The 23,971-nt window shown below is 41.6% G+C and overlaps 1 protein-coding gene across 26 annotated transcripts in view; it reads right to left on the bottom strand.

Annotated features, from left to right (window-relative positions):
• Nucleotides 1-23,451, bottom strand: part of LOC101442497 (zinc finger protein 596-like) — a 133,138-nt gene extending 109,687 nt beyond the window's left edge. For 9 of the 26 annotated variants that reach the window (XM_058281954.2, XM_058281957.2, XM_058281964.2 and 6 more), the window contains exons 1-2: nucleotides 22,846-23,451; nucleotides 14,682-14,726 (exon numbers count right to left, since the gene is read on the bottom strand). The gene's annotated coding sequence lies outside the window, so the exon portion shown is untranslated. The remainder of the gene's footprint in view (nucleotides 1-14,681; nucleotides 14,727-22,845) is intronic. The other 17 variants (XM_058281967.1, XM_071209976.1, XM_071209977.1 and 14 more) reach the window with 13 other exon arrangements.
• Between the last annotated feature and the right edge of the window lie 520 nt (nucleotides 23,452-23,971).

Genomic DNA, 23,971 nt, shown 5'->3' with positions numbered 1-23,971 from the left:
ATAAATTAGTGAAGTGAAAAAATAAAACCCTCACAAAAATTGCACAGCCCAGGTGAGAATGGGGGCACCTCTGCATATGCTTCCCTTCTACAATATCTCAAAAATAACAGGATAGCAGAGAAATTAATAAGGAAATATTGTCTGCCAACGGCTAAGTGCCTACAACTCACACTCCCACAATGGCCTTGAGGAAAGAAGGGTGGAGTCTCTTTGTCCTGCCTGTATCTTAGCTATTGAAGGACCACACTGTTGGGAAGGGAAGATAAGGAAACAGAGAGGGGAAAGTGGGGTGGCATGGGGTGGGAGGAAGTCACTGTGTGTCACAAGCTGGATTAGCCACAGCCAAGGACATTCCCCTGGGGAAGAGGAGAGGTGGGGTAGGTGTTTCAGGCAATGGTTCTCCAGAAAAGGAGAAGGCTTAGTGTCCCATAAACATGGAGAGGAGCAGCCAGAGCAGCTTCCTGATGGTCTCGGGGTACCCATCTGCCCTGCAGTCCTCTGATTATCCCCAGCCTAGGACAGCCCTTATTTCTACCTTGGAGAACTATGGGAGGTGACGACAGAGGTTCTTTGTTCTCCCTTGCACAGTTCCTTGGGGTATAACATGCCCAGCTCTGGGGAAGAGGGTAGGGCACAGGTTTCAGTGTGGAGAGTGGCCAGAGCCCCTTACATTCATTCACCTCTGCATCCTAGAGCAGCTGCCAGATATGTATGCTCAGAGCTGTACCAGGTCAAGTCTACAGATGCCCAGGCATGGGTCCCAGGTTCCTGAGGTCAGGGACAGGCTACCTGGATTGTTTGCGTGAAGGGGGAGGAAATAGATGATAGAAGCCAATGTGAGTCTTGGAAGTGCTAATAGGGTACTTCACCACCAGATCTGAAAGTGTTCAGCCTGAGACAGCCTCCCAGCAAACCACAGAGATCAAGTCTCTACTTTCCACATGGAAATGGGGAAAAAATTAGACCACATAATTTTATTTTTGTTAAATAGATATTTTTTAGTTTAGAGGAAATTCTGTGCAACCTGTTTTGTAGGAGAGCCTTGTTGCCCCTTCCCCTCCTCCACTTTCATGCACAGGGTGGGAGAGGGAATATCTGAGCATGAAAATAAGTGAGAGATCCAAAATCTCCATAAGCATCAAACCCAGGAGGGGAGGAATTAGGTTTATGACTACCAACTTCTGTTTTTGCCATCCTGCTATCATCCACTCTTCCAAATAAGGGCCTACAGGGGAAGCCAAAAAAGCACCCCAACAATCACATAAGATGCCTGTCAGTTAGATTCCCCCCAGCTTCACTGCCAACAACCTCCATTGGAACACCCCTGAGCCACTGTACTGTTCACTATAAACCTTTCCCTTGGTTCTGCCTACTTTGGGGTCTCTGCCAAAAATAAGAGATGGCTACTGACACCTGGCTATACCCAGCCTTTATACACAGCCTCTAGGCTCATTTGAATTATCTGTATTTCTCCAGAATCAACTCCACACTCCTAGAAACAGAAGAAAAGTTGGAGAAAGGCAAGAATAGGAGCAGGGCCCCACAGGAAACACAACAGGCCAGTTTCTGCAGCCCTGTATGTGGGAGCAAGGCCACCTGGCAGTGAGAGGTTCCCTGGTGTCCCAGGCAGTTTCATTCAACTTTGGTAGTTGAAACCACTTGTATACTTAGGAGACAATGCTGTCAAAGGCCTTGAAGGTGAGGTTATCATCTGAGGGTGAACCCCACTGAGGCTCCATCACAGTTGTTGCCTGAAGTCTACTGCCTGAAGCCCCTCAATCCCAGCAGTGTGAAAATGCTGTTTAGGTCCAATTTATAGCTCTTTGTGTCCAGGACCTGCACATCTCACTCATCATCTTTTCAGGCTCTTTGTACCCTGTTTCTTTGTCCTCCACAGAAAGTTCAGGGAGAGCAGCACCTGGGATGGAAAGTCTTTGCCATTCTAGGAGGCTAAGGATGGCACTGCCAGCAGTCAGGACTTCCTGCTTTGATTTGTGCCGGTGTTGAGGTTGCTGTTCCCTGAGGGAATTGGTGTGTTCTTCCTCTTTCCATTTATTGTGTTTTCCTTTTGTTGCTCCTGCTTTTGATATCAAATCCATTACTAAATATAAGGGCATTTAGGTTTATTCCTACATTTTTCTATAAGTGTTTTTTGGATATAGGCCATATATTTTGGTCAATGATTCATTATGATTTAATTTTTGATCATGGCATAAAGTCAGACTCCATCTTCATTTTTATAATTGGAAATGTAGTTCTCCGATAACAATTTCTGGAAAAGACTGTTCTTTACCCATTGAGTGGACTTGACACACTTTTCAAATATCCATTACCCCATAGTACATGAATTTATTTCTAAATTATCAATTCTATTCCCTTAGCCTATATATCTGTCCATAGGCAAATACAATACTGTTTGGATTAGTGTAGATTAATAGTAACTTTTGAAATACAGAATTGTTAATCCTCCAACTTGATTCTTCTTTGGCAAAATTGTCTTGGCTACACAGAACATTTCACAATTTCAAATAAGTTTGAAGATCTGATTTTACAATTCCAAAAAAAGGCATTTGTAATTTTGATAGATATTATACTGAATCCATAACATTTCTTTGGGTAGTAAGGACATCATAAAGTACAAAGTTTCCTATCCTTGACCACAGTTTGCACTTACACTTGTTTAGGTCTTTAATTTTATTCAAGAATATTTTGTAGTATCTAGAATGCAAATCTTTAATTTCCTTTGTGAAATGTATTGCCAAGATTTTATTCTTGCAATTGATATTGTACATGGAACTGCTTTATTAACTTCCTTTTTGTACTGTTCATTGTAGGTTGATAGATACTGATTTCTGATTTTGCTGCCATCTCCCAGACACAATCACCAGCACAAGGAATCAAAGACAGCACACAACACAGTTCACAGCAACCCATCAGGCTCCCTGGAATGGTTCCCACAGAGACAAAGAGGGGAGACTGTGAACCCATAAGCCCTGAATCATGGCCTAATGGCCTCACAGCCCCCACAACATCAGCACCAGGGATGGCATCTGAAAAAGAACCATTTTTCCCCAGGTTAAGTTTAAAGAGAATTCTGTTCTCCTATGGCAGGTGCCACAGGTAGAAGACCAGGGAAATTTTCCCTGCGGTGGAGCCTGAGCCTCTTGCTCTAGCAACAGCTAGGGCCAGCAAGGGCCAATGGGAACTTCTTCAATGTTAAATGCAGTTATATGTGTGTCAAGGTTGCCAGAAGGTACCTCAATGAACCTCAAAACAAATAACTAGAGGAGGTAATCCTCAGAAAACCAAGGTAAGCTCACTATACTTACCATGGAGGATGAAGGCCAAGAGCTCATGGAGCTCGCAGAGATGACAAAGGGTACTGGTGCTAAACACAAACAACCATGAGTAAGACCTGAACACCCAATATATGATCCTGAGACATGGGTCACAATAGGCTGGGGGACTTGCATAGGGCAGAATGGAGGTGTGCAGATGCCATGGTAGGGTCTCAAAGGAGTTCCAATGAGCAGGATTCAAGCTCCTTCGTGGCCTACAAAATCATTACCACTAAACTAACAAAAGATCTTCTGCTTTAAGAGACTTCCAGGAGACAGGTGGGAGTCAAGATGATAGCCACTAGCCCTCATCACCAGGCTGAGAGGACAGGAGAGGGAAAGAGTGACCCAGGGGAAACAACCAGTGCAGTCTCTGGATTTCCACCCAGGTGGTTTATGAAGAGGCTGTTAGCAGTGAGGGTATGCAGGTTCCTCCTGTGGATGACCAGTCTGCTCCTGGGAGCTGCCTAAAGCTCAAGCAGGTTTGTTAGTTTAGTAGCAATATCTTTAAAGATCCTGGAGGTCCCTGATAACCTTAGGAGGCACTGGTACTTCCTATGTTGTAGGTGGGGTCCAAGTGGTTGAGTCACATCCTCTTTCCAACAGGCCAGATGGCCTTTTTACTTGCACCACATGGGCATCCCACTATGGCAGTCTGCACGCCTCCATCCTCCACTGAAGAAAGTCCTCCTAGCCTGGTGTGCTGCACATGAACAGCAGCTGGTAGCACTTAGGTCCCATTCACAGCCAAGTGTATCAAGCATGATGCAGATCTCCTGCATCATCTCTGGGCACTCCAGGAAGTTCATGATATTCTTCCCCCATTTAAAGTTCTGTTAGCATGGCTGGACCTCCTGAGAACGTGCTTGTTATTTACTCTACCACTGTTCTTCCTTCCTGCTGGCACACCCCAAGCATGTATTACTTCAAATTAACTTCATGAAATGCCTCATAATGTCCTTTGGCAAGGTTGAAATTACCATCAGCATCCAGAAGCAGGTTTCTTTCTTTAAGTACTTGTGTGCAATACAATTTTGGTGGGAATACTGCAAAGCAGATACTGCCTGGCAGAATTTGGCTTCTTATTCCTCTTCAGAGCTTTGAGCCACCAGATATTCAAAGAGATCTCCTCCACTAGCATACTCCATTATGACATAGTGTTTTGTCATTCCTGATGACTTCAAATAACTTGACTATATTGGGATGTTTGCAGGCTGTCAGTATGCTCACCTCTCAGAAGAACATGTGGAGTGTGGCAGAGTTATGTTCATTTTTGAGAATAATATCCATGGCTACCTCGTGGTCAGTGAGGATGTCTATGCTAATTTCACAATGGAAAAGCCACCCTTAACAGTGGTTCTGAGGAATCAATTCTTGCCAATGTGGGTCTTCTTCTCAGCAATCTTTTCTTGAAATTGTACATTTTAAGGTGTTAACACTGAATTTATTCCCTGAGTTGTTTCTTCCTTAAATTTGCAGCCAGCTAGGGATTTGACAGAATGCCAGGAGCTAACAAAAACAAATCAATGCAAAAAACCTCCTTCTACAGTCTTTGGAAACTGACTTTGCTTTGGCTGCTGTTCTCCTTCAGAGTTTTACCTTCCCATCAAGAAGATCACTGAGAGGAAAATGTGAAGTGGAAAGCCAAATGGTGGCAGAGTAAGGAGTTCCAAGCATCAGCTTATCCTACAGGACACTTAATAATCATGTAGAGCTATCTAAAGCACCTGTTTGGGGGCCCCAGGAGACAAGAAGAGTATCCTGCAACAACCTTGAAAGTATAGAAGGAGGAGACTGCACATCTGCAGAGATTTTTAAGTAGAGCCCTCCACAATGGAGAGGCCAGTACCCATGGCACAAGCCAGCTCAGAAGCTATTTCATAGCTGGAGATGGAAACTCCATTTCCCAAAAATTGTGGAGGAAGACACAGTGTGGCACTGACCTCAGCTACTGTTTAGTAAATTTGGCAGGCAAAAGTATAACCCTGAGAACAGCTAAACTTTGAACATGTCCAATTCAGAAAGAAGGTGTAACCACCATTTTAACTTTCCCTTAGAATGAGGGAAAACAGGGATGATTAAAAATCAGTGATGGTAGGAACTGGCTTTTTCCACACATGTCAGATTGCAGGTCTAGCATAAACCCTAACCCCACCTCAAGCAGGGAGGAAGCTAGGGGACCTGTACTACCTCTCTGGGAAACTGCAAGCAACACTGCTGAGACTGGTGCCCATCCTACACTAGTGGTACAAGCTACCTCAAGAGCTATTCCATGGCTTGAGTTAGAAGCTCCATTTCCCATAAACTAGGGAGGAAGTCATGGTCATCCACCAATTTCAGCTACTTATTGGTGGACTTGGCTGGCTTAAAGTATAATCCTAGGAACAAATAGGGTTTAAAACTGTCCAAGTTGGAAAGAGGCCAGAAGCTGCCATTTTGACTCTGCCCATGGCATGAAGGGAAGTTGGTTCACTAAAAATTACAGTGAAGTGGGGAACTCACTTCTTTCCACCAAAATTGGATGGCATCCCTAGCCTAGGCTCCAGCCCCACCTCCAGCAGGTGGGACCAGTAGCAGGCTCTCCAGGCAACTTCAGGTGCTTTCAGCCAACAATCAATAGTCAAGACACCTAAGGCTGTATTACCACATCCCAATTAAAAGGGAGAGAAGATGGGCTTCCTGACCCTCTCTTTGCAACGGCAGGCATTTTCAGTTTACATGAACTGGTTTGTTGAGTGCCTTCAGGTCCATCTGAATCTCTGTCCCCCATACAATAGGAGGGGCTGGGTTCCCTCAGTCTCTCAGGACAACTGAAGGTGCTTTTGACTGACACAGCCTGGACTGCTGGGTACTTGTGTATCTACCCCCAAGCCCAATAGGAAAGGAGGGGACTAGTGTTTCCACATACTTTCCAGGCAATGGCAGGCACTTTCAGTGTACATAGACTGGACTGTTGGATGCCTATGGATCTACTCCCACACGCAATAGGATAGGAGGGGTCTGGTGTCTCCACAGTCTCTCTGGGAAATGGTGGGTACATTTGGCCTGCAGGGACTGAACTGTTGGGTGCCTGTGAATCCAACCCCACGCCCTAATAGGATAGACAAGGGCTGGTATTTCCTCAGGTTCTCCAGGCAATGATAGGTACTCTTGGCCTAAAGGGACTAAACTATTGGGCACTCCTATCTCCATACCCACTACCCAACAGGATAGGAGGGAGCACATTCCTTCAGCCACTTTGGGCAACAGTGGTTACTTTGGGCCTACAGGGACTGAAGTGTTGAGCATTGGTGGTTTAATTCCCACCACCTAAATGGCAGAAGGGACAGTATTTCCTCAGCCTCTCAGGGCAACTGCAGGTATATGTCCATCCCCACCTCTGGCATGGAGGGAGACTGTTGCTACATAAGTTTACCTGGGTCATTTTGGACCAACACAGCACAGATTGCTGCCCACAACTGCAGTTCCATCTCTGCCTCAGATACGAGAGGAAGGGGTGTGAACCTTTATCAGTTTCACTAGGCAACCACAGTCTTGTCCTGCACACTTTGGATTATTACACACAGCTACAGTTCTGTCCCTACCGCTGGCAAATGAGAAAAGTGGAAGAAGCTTCATCAATTCCTGGGGCAAGGTGGGAAACTTCAGCCTCCATACCTTACAGCACCAACTAAATCCTCAGTTCCTCCTACACAATCAGAAAGGGAGAAAAGACAAAAAAGCCCTAAAGTAAAAGGAGAAACTGCACCCAGAATAAATACTTTAGTAAGTCGGATGTGAAGATACAAACAAAAAATTACAATCCATACCAAGAAACAGATAGATATGGCCCAGTTAAAGAAAAAGGTAAACCTGCATATGACATAAAGGAGTTGAGACTACTAATCAATTAAATAAATCTCCTTAATAAATTCAATGAGATGGCTAGATTAAGGATACTAAGACACTGGGTGAGCACAAAGAATCATTTAAAGCATACCTAGAAAAATAGCAGACTGTATGGGAATGAAAGTTGCAATAAATGAAATTTTAAAATATGTTGGAATAATATAATAGTAGATATGAGGAGACAGAAGGATTCATGAGCTTGAAGAAACAGCCTCAGAAAGCAAACAAACAAAAGAACAGATGAAAAAAGAATGGAAAAAATTGAAAAGGGTCTCAGGAAACTAAATAACAGCAAAAGACATGCAAATATATGTGTCATAGGTGCCCCAGAAGAAAAGGGAAAAGGGGCAGAAGGAAGGTTTGAAGAAATAATGGTTGAAAATGTCCCAACCCTATTGAAGGATCTGGATATCCATGTCCAAGAAGCACACCATACACATGTCTGAATAAATCCAAATATACCAACTCTGAGACACATACAAATCAGAATGTCAAATGCCAAAGAGAAGGAGAGAATTCTGACATCAGCAAGAGAAAAGCAATGCCTAACATATAAGGGATATCCAATAAGATTAAGTCCAATTTCTCATCAGAAACCACAGAAGCAAAAAGGCAGTGTTATGATATATTTAAGCTATTGTAAGAGAAAAATTGTCAGCCAAAAATGTTGTAGCCAACAAGATTATCTTTCAAAACTGAGGGCAAATTTAGAATATTCACAGATAAACAGAAAATGAGAGCATTTATAACAAAAGACCAGTTTTTCAGGAAATACTAATGGGAGTATTACAGACTGAAAAGAAAGGCAGGAGAAAGGGGCTTAGAAGAGTCTAGAAATGATGATTGTATCAGTAAGAGTAATTAAAAGTGTCAAGAGTGGTGAAAACAAAATGACAGGTACAACCCAAAGGTCAAAATGGATGAAATAAGAACTGCCTTTACAGTAATAACATTGAATGTTAATGGATTAAACTCCCCAATCAAAAGACACAAACTCATGGAATGGATAAGAAAATTTGAGCCCTCAATATGCTGTCTGCAAGGGACTCACCTTAGACTGAAAGCGAATAGATTGAAAGGGAAGATTCGAAAAAGATATTCCACGCATAGTGTAACCAGAAAAAAGCTGGGGTAGTTATAATGATATTGGATGAAACAGACTTTAAAGGAAAACTATTAGAGACAAGGCAGGACATTACCTATTAATAAAAGGGATGATTCACCAAGAAGAAATAACAATCATAAAATGTATATGCACCTAACCAGGATGCCCCAAGATATACGAGGCAAACACTGACAAAACAGAAGTGAGAAACAGACATCTTTATAATAATAGTTGCAGATTTCAATACACCACTCTCAGCATTGGATAAAATATCTGAGAAGAAGATCAATAAGCAGAGAGCTTGCATAATATGATAAATGGACTAAAATTAATAGACATACACAGAACAATGCACCCAAAAACTGCAGGATATAAATTATATTCAAGTACTCATGGGTCTTTCTCCAGGATAAACCATATGTTAGGTCACAAGGCAGATCTCATTTGAATGTATGTGTATAAGAAAAGGAGATCTCAATAAACAAGATCAAAACTATACAAAGCACTTTCTCTGATCATAATGGAGTATAGGTGGAAATCAACAAGAGGCAATAAAAGGGAAAATTTACATTCATATGGAGATTAAATAACACACTCTTAAATAATCAGTGGGTCAAAGAAGAAATTTCAAGAGAAATCAATAAACATCTGAAGATGAATGACAATGAGAACACTACATATCAGAACCTATGGGAAGCAGCAAAGGCAGTGCTGAGGGAAAAATTGATAGCCTTCAATATGTACATTAGGGAAGCAGACTTGGCCCAGTAGTTAGGGCATCCGTCTATCACATGGGAAGTCCACGGTTCAAACCCCGAGCCTCCTTGACCCATGTGGAGCTGGCCCATGTGCAGTGCTGATGCATGGTAGGAGTTCCGTGCCATGCAGGGGTGTCCCCGCATAGGTGAGCCCCACGAGCAAGGAGTACGCCCCATAAGGAGAGCCGCCCAGCGCGAAAGAAAGTGCAGCCTGCCCAGGAATGGTGCCGCACACACAGAGAGCGGACACAAGATGATGCAACAAAAAGAAACACAGGTTCCTGTGCCGCTGACAACAACAGAAGCGGACAAAGAAGATGACGCAGTGAATAGACACAGAGAACAGACAACTGGGGCAGGGGGAAGGGGAGAGAAATAAATAAATAAATCTTTTAAAAAAAAATGTACATTAAAAAAGAAGAGCTAAAATCAATGACCTAACTACACAGCTGGGGAATAAGAAAAAAGAAATAGCAGACTAATCCCTCTCAAAGCAAGTAGAAGGAATGAAATGACAAAGATCAGAGCAGAAATAAGTGAAATTCAGAACAAACAAACAAACAAACAAAAAACTAGTAGAATTAACAAAACCAAGAGTTGGTTAATCAAGATTAACAAAATTAACAAATCTTTAGCTAGACTAAGAAAAAAAAGAGAAGATGCCAATAAATGAAATAAAAAAATGAAATGGGAACATTACTACTGAACACACAGAATTAAGAAAGATAATAATAGGATATTATAAACAACTTTATGCAAAAATCTAGACAATGTCGATGAAGTGGAAAAATTCCTAGGAATGTACAAACAACCTACACTGACCCAAGAAGAAATAGAAGACCTCAACAAACCAATTACAAATAAAGAGATTGAAAGAGTCATCAAACAGCCCCGAAAATTAAAAGCCCAGGCCCAGAAAATTTCACAGGCGAGTTGTACCAAGCATTCAAAGAAGATTTAGTTACAATCTTAGTCAATCTCTTCCAAAAATTGAACAAGAAGAAATGCTATCAAACTCATTCTGTGAAGCTAAGATCATCCTAATAACAAAGGCAGATAGAGATTACAAAAAAGAAAATTACATGCCCATTTCTCTAATGAATAGAGAAGCAAAATTCCTCAATAAAAGATTTGCTAATCAAATCCAACAAAACATTAAAAGAATCATTTATCACAATCAATTGGGTTTTATACCAGGCATGCAAGAATGGTTCAACACAAGAAAATAAATTGGCATAATATCCCACATTAATAAATCAAAGAAAAATTACATTATCTTATCAATTGATGAAGAAAAGGTATTTGACAAATATAGCATCCTTTCTTAATAAAAATATAACAAGAAATAGGAATTGAAGGAAAGTTTCTCAACATTATAAAGGCCATATAAGAAAAATCCAGAGTTAATATTTTATTCAATCGTTAAAGACTGAAAGCTTTCCTGTTCAGATCAAGGATAAGACAAGGATGCCCACTGTTACAACTGGTGTTCAGTATAGTGCTAAATGTTCTAGCTAGAGCAAACAGGAAGAAAAAAAAATAAAAGATATCAAAATCAAAAAGGAAGAAGTAAAACTTTCACTAGTCTCAGGTGATATGGTCCTAAATCTAGAAAGTACCAAAAAATCTACAACAAAGTGGCCAAAGCAAATAAGTGATTTCAGTGGAGTGTCAGGATACAAGATCAATATTCAAATACCAGTGGTATGTCTATACAATTTTAATTTGCAATCTGAGGAAGAAGTCAAGAAAATTATTCCCTTTATAACAGCAAGTAAAAGAATCAAATATATGGGAATAAGGTTAACCAAGAATATAAAGCACTTGTATTCAGAAAACTACAACACATTGCTAGAAGAAATTTTAAAAGATATGAACATTCCATGCTCATGGAATGGAAGAATAAATATCATTAAGATACCAATTCTACCAAACTGATATATACAGTTTCAGTGCAATCCCAATAAAAATTCCACTAGCAAGTTTAAACAAGTGTAAAACAAAACTATCTTGAAGGGTAAGAGGACTTGAACAGCCAGAAACATCATAAAGAGGGAAAGTGAGGTTGGGGGCTCTAAATTCTAGAATTTAAATATTACCTAGCTACAGTGGTTAAAAAAACAACAGTATGGTATTGGTATAAAGATAGACATGTAGACCAATGGAACAAAACTGATGGTTCAGAAAGAGACCCTCACATCTATGGCCAAGTGATTTTTGACAAGCCTGTCAAACCTACCCAACTAGGGCAAAACAGTCTATTCAACTAATGGTCCTGAGAGAACTGGACATCCTTAGCCAAAAGAAAGAAAAAAGACACCTATTTCACAGCTTATGCAAAAATTAACTAAAATGGATCAAAGACCTAAATATAAAAGCAAGTACCATAAAGCTCCTAGAAGAAAATGTAGGGAAATTTCAAGACCTGGTGGTTGGTGGTGGGTTCTTAAACCTTACACTGAAAGTACAAGCAATGAAAGAAAATATGGATAAATGGGACTGCCTGAAACTTTAAACACTTCAGTGATTCAAAGGACTTCATCAAGAAGGGGAAAAAGCAGTCCATTAAATGGGAGAGAATATTTGGAAACCAAATATCCAATAAGGGTTTGATTTCCATTCTATATAAAGAGATGACACAACTCAACAATAAAAGAGCAAGTAATCCAATTTAAAAAGGGGCAAAAGATTTAAATAGACAGTTCTCCAAAGAGGAAATACAAATGGCCAAAAAGCATACGAAACAATGTTCTATATCACTAGCTATCAGGGAAATGCAAATCAAAACAATGAGATATCATCTAATACCACAGAGAATGGCCATTACTGAAAAAACAGACAACAATAAGCATTGGACAGGATGTGGAGAAATAAAAACACACTTCACTGTTGGTGGGATTGTAAAATTGGGCAGCCTATGTGGAAAATAGTTTGGCAGTTCCTCCAGAAGCAAAATATAGAACTATCATATGATCCAGCAATTCCTCAACTATGAATATATTCAGAAAAACTAAAAACCATGACACAAACAGATATCTGCATACCAACGTTCATAATGGCATTATTCACAATAGGCAAGAGATGGAAACACAAATATCCATGAACCAATGAATGGGTAAACAAAATGTGGTATATACATACAATGAAATACTATGCTGGAGTAAGAAGAAATGAAATTGGGACACATATGATAACATGGATGAATCTTGAGGACATTATGCTAAATGAAGTAAGCCGACAGAAAAGGCCAAATATTCCATGGTCTCATTAATGGGAACAAAATATGAAGAATACATGTATGAAGTTAAAACCTAGAGTACAGGTTATTAGGAGATAAAGAGGAAGATTGAGAACTACTTATGATTAATGTATGTAGAAGTTTTAATTAACTTGACTGTAAAAGTGTGGAAATGGATAGAGTTGATGGTAACACATTTTAGTGAGTAGCAGCTGGTTTATAATTTGGATTGTTGTTTGAAAATGGTAGTCTGGGGAAGTAAATGTCAATTGAAAGCAAGCTAGAGAATAATATAGAGACTGAAAAAAAAAAAAAAAGTGAACCCAGAGGTGGGTGAGAATTGTTGTTGATGGTACAAACTTAAGAGTGTCCTTCTGTGAGCTAGAGCAGATACAAATCACTATTGCTGGGTGAAGGGACTGTGGAGAAACATAGGAAAAATACAATTGTGTGACCTCTTGGCTGTGGGTAACACTAATACTATAATATTCTTACATCCATGCCACAGATGTACTATGTTGATAATGAGTGGGTATGGGTAAATGTATCATAAATATACTATGGACCATGGTTGGTGGTAATAGTCTGATGATATATTCTCGTAATCTGTAAAAAATATTCCACCACGGTACAGTGTGTTTGTGAAGGGATGCTGTATGGGAATTCTATACATGTGTATGATGGTTTGTAAGTTCACAACTTCTGTAATAAAAAATTTTTTTCAAAAATTAGATGGGTTGGGGGAAAAACACCAAATGTAAGATAGGGACTATAGTTAGTGGTAATACTTTGACAATGCTCTTGCATAGTTTGTAACAAATGTTTCACCAACAATGCAAGGTGTTGGTGAAGGGATGATATTTGGGTCTCTGTATGATGTTATGCATGTTTATTTTATAAGTTCACAATCTTTACTATATACTTATCATTATTCATGTTCATGTATGAATGATGTACTTCAATAAAATATATATTTTTTAAAAAGTGAAATGGAGGTTCCTCTCTGTATTTTCTGAATCTGCCTTGGCCTGGACTTGTGCTCACTTATGGTCTTATGAATTTCCCCATTTACAATAATCCATATATCCCTACTGTACCCTGTGAATTAACATTTCCCCCTCTATATATTCAAACTCTTTTGTATTTCTTAAAACCTGTAATCCTTTGCCTAGACCACTTTGACTTAATTGTTTATTACCCTGTATTAGCTGACTGCAATCTGCTTCTGATTGCAGGGAAATTTATAGGAGACCATGCCAGAGTTTAGTTTCCTGGTCAGTTTTTCAGGCTGCCAACCAGTGGACTGGTGCTGACATACAAGTGCCCAAATACGTACAAAGGGGTTACTCTGTTCTCTCTGGAACAGGGCCAGGGATTCACAATGGGAGTACAGGCGAGCTCCTTATCACACCAGGAACTTCATGGGGGAGAGGCCAGCAAGGTGCCATGGGTTACAAACAAGCTTAAACCTGTACTTTCTTGACTCAGGATTCACCCTGCTACTGTAGCACTTTAACCCATTACCAGATATTTGAGAAAGATGGTGTTTCTGAGCTCAAAATTCTATGAGGGAATGGCACCCTGGAGCATAAATGCTCCAAAATGTGTTCATCAATTGCAATGAATGTACCACACTAATGAAAGAAGTTGTTAATGTGGAGAAAGTGGGAGGTGTGGGGAGTGGGGCATATGAGAATTCCCTATATTTCTAAGTAACATTTTATGTAATCTATGTATCTTTTAAAAATAAATAAAAAGCAAAAAAGTCAATGTCTTTAAGCCCCTTCACTCAATGCTTAGTCTGACAAGATTTCTTTGAAATCATGTGCCAAGCAGTATCTCTCAGTCTCTTTGAACAGCGTTCCCTGCTTTCATGTACATTGCTTTCTTTTTTCCAGACAAAAAATACTCTTCTTAATTAACTTATGAATTTGATAAAAGTGAATAAACTCACATAATATGCATTTTCATTCAAATGAATAAAGAATAATAAAAGCTAACTCAGAAGCATCACTTACTTCATACTAGTCCCTATTCTAGGCATTATATAAATACATATATGAGTGTTCTCAACAGGTCAATCAGGTAATTAGTTTGCTTTTATTTCAGGTGAATAATCTGAGACACATAGAGGTAAAACGCAGAGCTGGGATTAAAACCCAGCCTTTTTCCATATGGAGTGCTAACACATGAAGGAATGATGATGGTTCATAAAGGAATGATGGCCCATACAGGAGTGCTGGTTGGAGCAGAGAGCTGGCAGAGCAAGATGTTGCAACAGAAAGAGACACTGAGGAAAGACAATAAGTGATGATGCAGACCAGGGAGCTGAGGTGGCACAAGAGATTGAGTACCTCTCAGTCACTCCAGAAGGTCCCAGGATAGGTTCCCAGTGCTGCCTAAAGAGAAGGCAAAAAGACACAGAAGAATACACAGTGAATGGAAATAGAGAGCAGAGAGAGTACAAAACAATGAGGGGGGATAAATAAATAAATATTAAATTTTTTTTTTAAAAATCCAGCCTTTCTGACTTCACAGTCAATGATCTAACCACTACATTATGCTGCCTCTTTGAGATCAAAATAAAATATAAATTGAACTCTTGAGAAATAATACAAATTAACCATTTTGACTGCTTATTTCCTATACATCAAGGGCACAAACATTCGTCCAAAAGAGGAATGTTAATATGCTATGTGGATATCCAGTCCAAAATTTCTTCCACCCAAATATAGTAACTGTTACTTTCTGTCCAGATTTAAACTTATTCTCAATCTTAAATTTCACTTAAATATAAGCTCTATCCAGGATGCTTCTAAACCTTAGGTAACCACATGAAGTCTTTTTCCTTGTCCAAAAGTACGAACAACTATTTAAAAATGGTTCATATATAATGGCAAAGTGAAGGAAGTTGAGGAGTAACTCAAAGCTGCTCTAAAGTATGATATACCAGTTCCCCATGGAACATCTATTACCAGATAACTGAGACAAGGCTAAGTCTCATGGAAATGGCAGGGAGATCTTCTCTATGGAATCTATTCTAGAGAATGCATAAATAATCATCATGAGATAAAGTACCTCTAATTAGGACCCAGCAGGTTTAAAGGGTCTGGGAGATAACTCTGTATAGAATTAGGCAGGATTCACACTGGAGCAACCCCTAGAACATCTGACTTGGAGACTAACTGATGAAAGAAACAAATATGCAACAAAAAACCTTAAGAGATATTTCTGAGCCCTGGAAACACAAGAGGCCTGTAGTCAGAAATAGCTCTTGCCACACAAAGTGAGCACCAAGGGCAGAGAGTCTTGGAGACACTGATGCACAAACTCCTATCAGCTAGTGACCTTCCTGGGAGGTCACCTAAACATCAAAATTGATGAGAAAAAGCTTAGGCTGTGGGCAGCATCCTTCCTTATACCCAGTGTTATCACTCCTGACCTTTCTTTAATTAGAGAGAAGGAAAAGTGTTGACTAGAAATCCCACAGCTAGTAGCCGAGACAAGAAATCAAGAAACTCCACACCATCTGATAATACTGGGCCCTTGAAAGTATGGTTGAAACTTAAGTAACAAAGTGATTCCTATTTGAGTTTAGCTCAGGGCAAGGATTACAGATGTAGTGACCATATCTTGTTTTGTGCCTGTTACTCAGGCATCCAGACATCACTTTCTTTCAGTCTCAAAAGTGGCACAGTTTGTCTGCTAAATGCAACTGTCAGACTTCAGGCTCCAGGCAAGATGGAGATGCTACACTGCTTGCTAGTCCTCCCTCTTAACAACAAAAAATGCTTGGACATAATACAATAAACATAGGAAGATAGGGATGGGTGGAAAGAAAAAAGCAAGTTAGCTAAGGACCTAAGGTCTTGAGGAAAAATGTAGTGGCGAGTTCCCTGTGTTTTCCATATATCCAAATAGGGTACAAGAGAACACGATACAAAACCAAATGCTGCAGACAGAGGCTTGCCCTTCTAATCAAAGGATGAGGAAAAGGCACAACAAAAACTTTTCTGCTAATACCCACCCAAGCTCCAAAAGAAAAACTGCCCAAGTTGTCAGTCAGGCTTAACAGACAGCTGAATATCCACCCCACCTGGCAGCAACAAGCCAGAGTGAGGGGATGCCAATTGGCAAGGCAAGGTGGGGACAGCTGTTGATTCATTTTTGCTGAGGTAGTGCCCTAGTGGAGCCCAGTATAGATTTTAAACATCCACCTCTATCTGGACTGCATCCTTTACTTCAACAGGGTAACTGCCTGCAAAGGAGAAGGCTAAGTAGGATCCAGAGTCTCATAACAGTATTGTGTGATGCACAATAAAATACCACTGTCCATGCCAAGAATAAGGAAATTTTCAGCTTGAATGAGAAAAAAAATCAACAGATGCCAACAGAAGTTGGGATTATCTCAGAAGGATTTAGTGAGAGAGACATATAAAAAAGAAAGGAAGGTAAGGAAAAGAAGGGGAAGAAGGAAGTAAATAGGAAGAGGAAAGGGAGGAGGGGAGAGGAGGAAGAAAGGAAGAAAGAAGGGTGGGAGGGAGGGATGTAAGGAGGGAAGAAAGAAAACACTGTAAGATATACAAGTTGAGCAACTTGCCTTCCACTCATACCTTTTAATGGCCCCATCTCACTATGAAGAACCCAAGGCCTAAGTGAATTCCCCCTCCCCACCTCACCCCAGTCCCACCTTCCCCCACTCCCAATTTCAGCCTCATCACTGAATAACCACTCAATTGCTCTCTAGCCCCTTTAGTCCCCTGATTATTTCTAGATTACACCAGAAACTCATTCCCACATGAAAAGTTTTGATGGGATGCTCTTCCCCAGAAATCTGCATGACACACTTATTCTTCCTTCAAGTATTGCTCAAGTGACCCTTCTTAGTGATGCTCTCCATGACAACTTTTAAAATTACATTCTCCTCCCCAACACTCCCCACACCCACTATTTTGCTCTCATCTTATTTCCATAACACTCTCTACTATCTCATGTGCTCCAGGGTGAATCCAGCCTGTTAATAAGTAGATTAATAATCTACTTATATATATTATATATATATCCCACCACCATCTAGAATATAAGCTCCTTTAGCACTGTATTATTTTCAATTTTATTATTGCTCTATTTTCACAAGAGGAATTATGCTTGGCACAAAACAGGCCATCCACAAACACTTGTTAAATAAATGAACATCCCTACAATGCCAAGATTGTCTCTGTCATATAGCGTGACCCCAAAGGCAATACACCAAGGTGCACTTAAGAATCACATTAACATAGTTTTAAAATATTTATTGAGCACTTAATATAGGTCAGTGTAGCACTATGATAATGTTAATGAATTGCAAAGATAGATATTGGATTATGTCATTAGGAAACAAGGTATAATTAATTTAAATATATCTTAATTATTTGGGGTGACATTTTCACCAAATTTCTTAGAGACAGAGATATTAATTAGCAATAGTGATAGCAATTGAAGAAGCTAGCTGCTATTTTTATATGCTATCTCATTGAATCCTTTGATGGTGGTGTAGCCTCCTTTTCCAGAAATATCTCAATTTGAAGTGGATTATTAAATGGTTCTGAGAGCTGATGGCTCTCATCCATCTGAGATTTTTAGCACAAAAACTTCCAGAAATGTACTTTTAATATTTTAATGGGCACGTGCATCACCTAGGGAATCTTGTACAAATGTCTATTATGATTCAGAAGGTCTGGGGTGAGGCATTTCTAACAGACTCTCACTTGTAAAGGCTGCTGGTATATGGTACACATTTTGATAGACACACAGGTTCTATGGTCATGGCAGTAGGCTGTACTTTGGAATTTGTGCTACTGAGTGTGATGGAGTTGTACTCAGATGTTATCACTCTACACATGCCTCTTCTGTCACTTTTACCGAATGTGTGGTTGGTCCTCGGTTTTGTTTATATTCAGGACACTTGAATCTCTGGATTGGTCATGTGCCAGCTGGGCCCTGAGCCTCAAGACAGTTCTAACACCTACTCTCCAGTTCATTGGAATTATCCAGGTCAGCTAACAGGGAGATGAAGAAGGTCAAACACCACACCAGGGAACTGAGAGTGTCTACAACTGCAAACAGGAGAATTACATCCATAAGCCATGTAGAATCTAAGCCCCCTCTCAATTTAGAGGTAGAGGGGACATCACTGTCCCAGGGTTCACAGGATGAATAAAATATGGATTAGTGTGGACTTACTGGTATTCTACTATAGAACTATTATGACTCTAGCAATGAAAGAAATTCTATCATTGATGTGGAGACAGTGGCCACAGTAGTTGCTGAGGGCAGGAAGAGGGAAGAAAAGGTGTGACGTGGGGGCATTTTGGGGAGTTGGAGTTATCCTAAGTGACATAAAGGGACAGATGCAGGGCATTATATATTCTCCCATAATCCACTGAATGGACTGGGGGAGAGTATAAACTACAATATAAACTATAATCCATGCAGTGTAGCGGTGCTCCAACATGTATTCACAAAATGCAATGAATGTGCCACAATGATGAAAGAGGTTGTTGATGTGGGAGGAGTTGGGAGGGCCTTGGGCATATGGGAACTTCTTATATTTTTTTAATGTAACATTTTTTTGTGATCTATGTATGTCTTAAAAAAAGAATATTAAATTTTAAAAATTTATTTTAAAAAGGTCATTTTAAAATTCTAGAGAGGGATAGCCTGCTCCATTTGTCCTTCCTTAGAATCCTTCAAAACTATCTCCAGTTATCAACAGAACAAGCCTTTCACCCAAGAGCTATAAAACAGTCTATGCTTCTGTGAGATACAAATACTGAAACATTTATTTAAAGGTTGTCAGTACATTATATTATTTGCAAGGAATGTTCATCTGTGCATTCAAGCAAGCACAAGATGACCAATGCACATACACTGCAGAAACAAAATGCACATACATTGCAGCTTGGTGCAAACATCACCTCTAGATGAGAGGTTTTGTTGATAGACCTCAGAGCAAGGCCTACCTGGGAGTGGGAACACAGGTGGCACACAGTTGTTTTCTGAGCTAGAGCATGCCCTATCCACAACAGAGCAAAGCAACTGCCTAGAGAGGCCTGTTCCAAAACTGTTAGGCCTCAAAGCAAGACCTTTATGGATAACCAGAGATGGCAAGAAGAAAACTTCAATACGAGAGTTAGGCAAACTCACATTTATTACATACCTCTGCAGATGTAATAAATGTTAGTTTGCCTAACTCTCGTGTTGAAGTTTTCTTCATGCCATCTCTGGTTATCCATAAAGGCCATACTTTGGGGCCTAACAAATTGGTAACTATGAAGGGACTACATAAATAATAACCAGAGAATGCTTCCAAGGTGAGCTGTGGAAGTGGTTGTCTGCACCAAGGCATCCCCCACTCCAGTGGCTGCTCGGGATTTTCCGGAGGACTCCGGGGTTACCCAGGGCAGAGCCCCTTTCCAGCTGCCAAAGGAACCAAGGCTCACAAAGTTAGGATGGAGGACCGGGTCATCTCCTTCCCCTGGCGGGTGAGTTCGTTCCTTTATTCATTACTCTTTTTCTTTTAGCTAACTGCAAGTTAGCATTTAGTTTACCTTCACTAAGGTAGTGGAGGTTTGGTTACAGTGGGAGAGGTCTTGGTGGGTTTGAGTCCCACTCCCTCACTCCCTTAAAGGGGAAACCTGCTGTTTGGCTTTGGCTAATTGTGAGTTAGCACTTGGTTTACCTTCTCTAAGGTAGCGAAGGTTTGGTGGTAGTGGGAGAGGTTTCGTGGGTTTGAGTCCCACTCCCTCATTCCCTTTAAAGGGAAGCCTACTGCCTTTTGTGCTTTACTTTTGGCTGTTCTCTCTCTCTCTCTTTCTGCCACCATGGGGAATGAGTGCTAACCACTAGGATGCATCCTGAAAAATTGGTCTAAATTTGGGGGCTCTGGGTTACAAAAAATAAATTACTTTTTGTAGTGAATCTTGGCCTAGATATAGATTAGATGACAGAGAAATTTGGACAGAAAATGGGTCTTTGAATTTAATACTATACTGCAATTGGATTTGTTTTGTAAACAGCAAGAGAAATGGGCAGAAATCCCATATGTTCAAATTTTCTTGGAGTTGTGGAAAGATAAGGAAACCAGAAGGAGTTGTGGGTTAATGTTGTGTGGGCCCCCTTCAGCCCCAGTTACAAAAACAGTTGAGGTCCTGGGATCCTCTCTCTTAAAACCCATTGAACTCCTCAACTTAAGTACCTCACCCCCTCATTATTCTAGACCACCTCTGCCTCCTCCCCAACCAGGACCACTGCCAAAACCCACTCTTCTCTTAGAGATATCAGGCCCCCTTTCCCTCCCACAAGGGCCTTTCGTTCAACCTCCCTCCCATACTCTGAGTGGAACTATTTTCAGTCATGGTAGCCCCCCCCACCCCCACCCAAAGGAGACTGTAGGTCAGTTCCTGCTCTGGCAAGTTCCAAATGGAATTGATGATCAGGGATGACCCGGAGACTTTCTTTTTGTCCACACTCCTTTCACCACCTCTGATTTATTTAATTGGAAAACTAACACTCGAGCTTATCCTGCAGATCCTGAGAAAGTAACAACCCTGTTTGTTTCCATTTCCACACAAAATGTGGCTAATATACAAGCCCTTATAAACATCCTCCTCACCCTTGAGGAAAGACTTCTGGTCCTTGAAAAAGTGCAACAAGAAGCCAAGGCATTGCAGCAGGTGGTATCTCAAAACCTTATTTACAGCTCCCCAAATGAAGCAGTCCCTGAAGCTGATCCTCATTGGAATCTGCATTCTTGCTGGGCTGTGGAGGTGCTCCAAAGCAAAATTAATCACTAAATTATAGGAGGTCCAACAAAAACGGTACACAGCTTTGGTTGGTGGGGACACAGAGCCATTCCAGTGGCCTCTGAATGTAAGCAAGCCTTTCACCAACTGAAGAGGGAGTTAATGAGTGCCCCTGCTCTGGAATTACTAGATCTCAGAAAACCCTTTAATTTATTTGCCCATGAAAAACAAGCTATAGCCCTTGGAGTATATTAACCCAGAAATTGGGAAATGAGCATCACCCGGTAGCATACTTCTCAAAATTACTAAACAATACTGCAAAAAAGTGGCCAGCATGTTTAAGAGCTGTTACTGCAACCTGTGTCTTACTACAGGAAGCCAAAAAATTTACATTAGAAGAGCCCCTTACCATTTAAACTCCCCATCAAATACTCACACTGCTTGAAGGAAAAAGAAATCTTTGGCTAACCCAAGGGAGGCTTGGAAAATATCAAGCAGCACTCCTAAACAACTCAGAAATTAAAAGTCTGTGCAACCTTAAATCCAGCTTCTCTACTCCCATCAAGTACTGAAGAAATACCTACTCATAAATGAACTTTTAAAACAGTAAAAGTACCTACAGAAGTAGCTGTAATGCCCTGCCAGGGACATCATAAGGAAGACTCCTATGTAAGCCCTATGAACAAGCAGCAAAAGAGGCTGCAAGAAAAGGCTACCCTCCTAATCAAGTACCTGTACTCATTAAACCTTAGATTCCTCAGATTCCTCAACATATAGAGGAAGTTTTCTGTCTGCTCTATACCCCTGCAGACCTAAACACACAAGAGAATGGGGTTTTCAAGAAAATTCAGAAAAAAACAGAAAAAGGGGTAAGTGGCTGAAAATCAGCCAAATACAATTCTATCTGCCTGAGAACCTAGATTATACCCTAGTCTCTTGTTATCACCAAGACACACAATTGCCACAACAAGCACTACTGAGCTTTCTTCATCGACTGGTAGTGGGACCTCACCTTGCTCGAACTTTGCAAAAAGTCTCTAGCCAGTCTTTCTTGCCAGAAAAATAACCCAAAGGGAATAACGTGGACTTCTTTTGAAACACAAAGTCAAGGTCTTGCCCCAGCAGAAGATTGGCACATAGACTTCACAGTAATGCCAAAAACCACAGGAAATTTTAAGTATCTTTTGGTATTTGTAGAGCCTTTTCAGGATGGGTGGAAGCCTTTCCCTACCGCACAGAACAGCATTCCACGGTAACTAAATTCCTCCTCCAGGAAATCATCCCGAGGTTTGGACTGCCCCCAACAATTCAGTCAGATTGATGTGGGCTCCCGAGTCCGCCGACCATCAATAAACCATTTTTCCTTTTCAAAATCATTCCTGAGTCCTGGCCTTTCTATACACAAATAATTGAACCTCTCTCAAATTCTACAAGATAATGGACCTGTTTTTATTTCATGCTGCGTGCATCACCAAGTCCAAATATTAAGTCCTCCATTACTGAGGCTCTGGGGAGGGGAATGGCCATCTCAGGCCAGGGGAGGGGTCCCCAGCACAGGCTGGAAAACTGCCTGGTACACTGCGAGGAAGAAGGGGTGCAGGAGCAGGGTTCTGGCTCATGAGGCGGATGCACAGTCAAGGCTGCCGGGCCTGTGTCCCGAAAGCTGCAGGGAGTAGGGAAGGCACACACCTAGGCTTCCCGCCCGATACGTGGGGCCCCACATGGCACCTACCACTTGGGCGATCATGAGGCGGCGGAGCATGCTGCCCAGGAAGTCAGGGTCGGCTTGGTGGTGGGCTAAGAAGGGCGGCTGGAGCTCGAGATCACGTAGGTGTCTGAAGCTTTGCCCTGGAAGCCTCCAACTCCTCACAGCTTCACTTGCTGCCTCTCGGCTCGGGCCACCTCGCACCGCAGGCTCCCGGTGCCAGGAGCGGGCGGGCTCAGCGGGGCCCTGGCACCGCCGTTACAGCCTGACTGACCCCCGCTGCCGCCCCGCTACCGGCGCTTCTTCTTCGCCAGCCGACTGCCGCCTAGGACCTCAACTTGGTCCGCCCTAACAGGAATCGCGCCGCCTCAGCTGCGGAAGGGAAGGAGGCAGGGGCGGGCGGGTCAGCCGGAAGGGGAGGTGCCAGCGCCCGTCCGCTGACCGCGCGGCAGCGTCGGAAACTTGGAGAGGTGGGGGGGGCGGGGCGGGGCGGGGCCGGGCCGGGCCCTCAGGGTGTGAAGGGAAGGGGGCAGGGAACATCCTTTTGTCCCCACCCCTGTCCCCTCTCACCTGCCCTGCCTGCCAGGCAGGGCCTGGGTTGCTCCTCCACTTCTGCTGGTTCCTGCATGAGTTAGCAGGAGTGAGGGGGCTGGGAAGGAATGGGTTCTGAGTTGGGGGAGCTGGAGGTGAACCTAGGGGATACAGAACTGGTTGCTCAGCTTGCTGACGCTATTTCTTCTGTGGAGATCCAAGAACAGCTGGGCTCCTTCACTGCGAACCTTGTAACAAATCAGTTCTGAGGTTGAACCTGGGCAGGAGTAGGAAAGGGATGAGGTGTAAGGATGAGAGTGAGTAGCTTAGAACAGGGTGTGCATGACAGACACACTGTAAGTAGTAGGATAACATCCAAATTACTGAATCTGCCAGCATGACTGAGGAGGGGCACTGACACCTAGTGACGTTTAGTAGTAATGTTAGTTTCCTCTTTTAGCTAAAAAGGTTTTATTATCTCTGGCTAAGCACCAAGTCAAGTTAAACACAAATTTTATGCTGAAGGGCATTAATTAGGGACAAATTTGCAAAAAAAAAAAAGTGTGAAGGCTATTTTAAGCTTAATAAAACACTGGCTTTCTAAGAATTGTTTCTTTGATAT

This window comes from Dasypus novemcinctus, chromosome 19 (genome assembly GCF_030445035.2).
Source record: "Dasypus novemcinctus isolate mDasNov1 chromosome 19, mDasNov1.1.hap2, whole genome shotgun sequence".
NCBI classification, from domain to species: Eukaryota; Metazoa; Chordata; class Mammalia; order Cingulata; family Dasypodidae; genus Dasypus; species Dasypus novemcinctus.
Note: the sequence above shows the minus strand (reverse complement) of the source record. Positions and strands in the feature narration are given on the sequence as shown.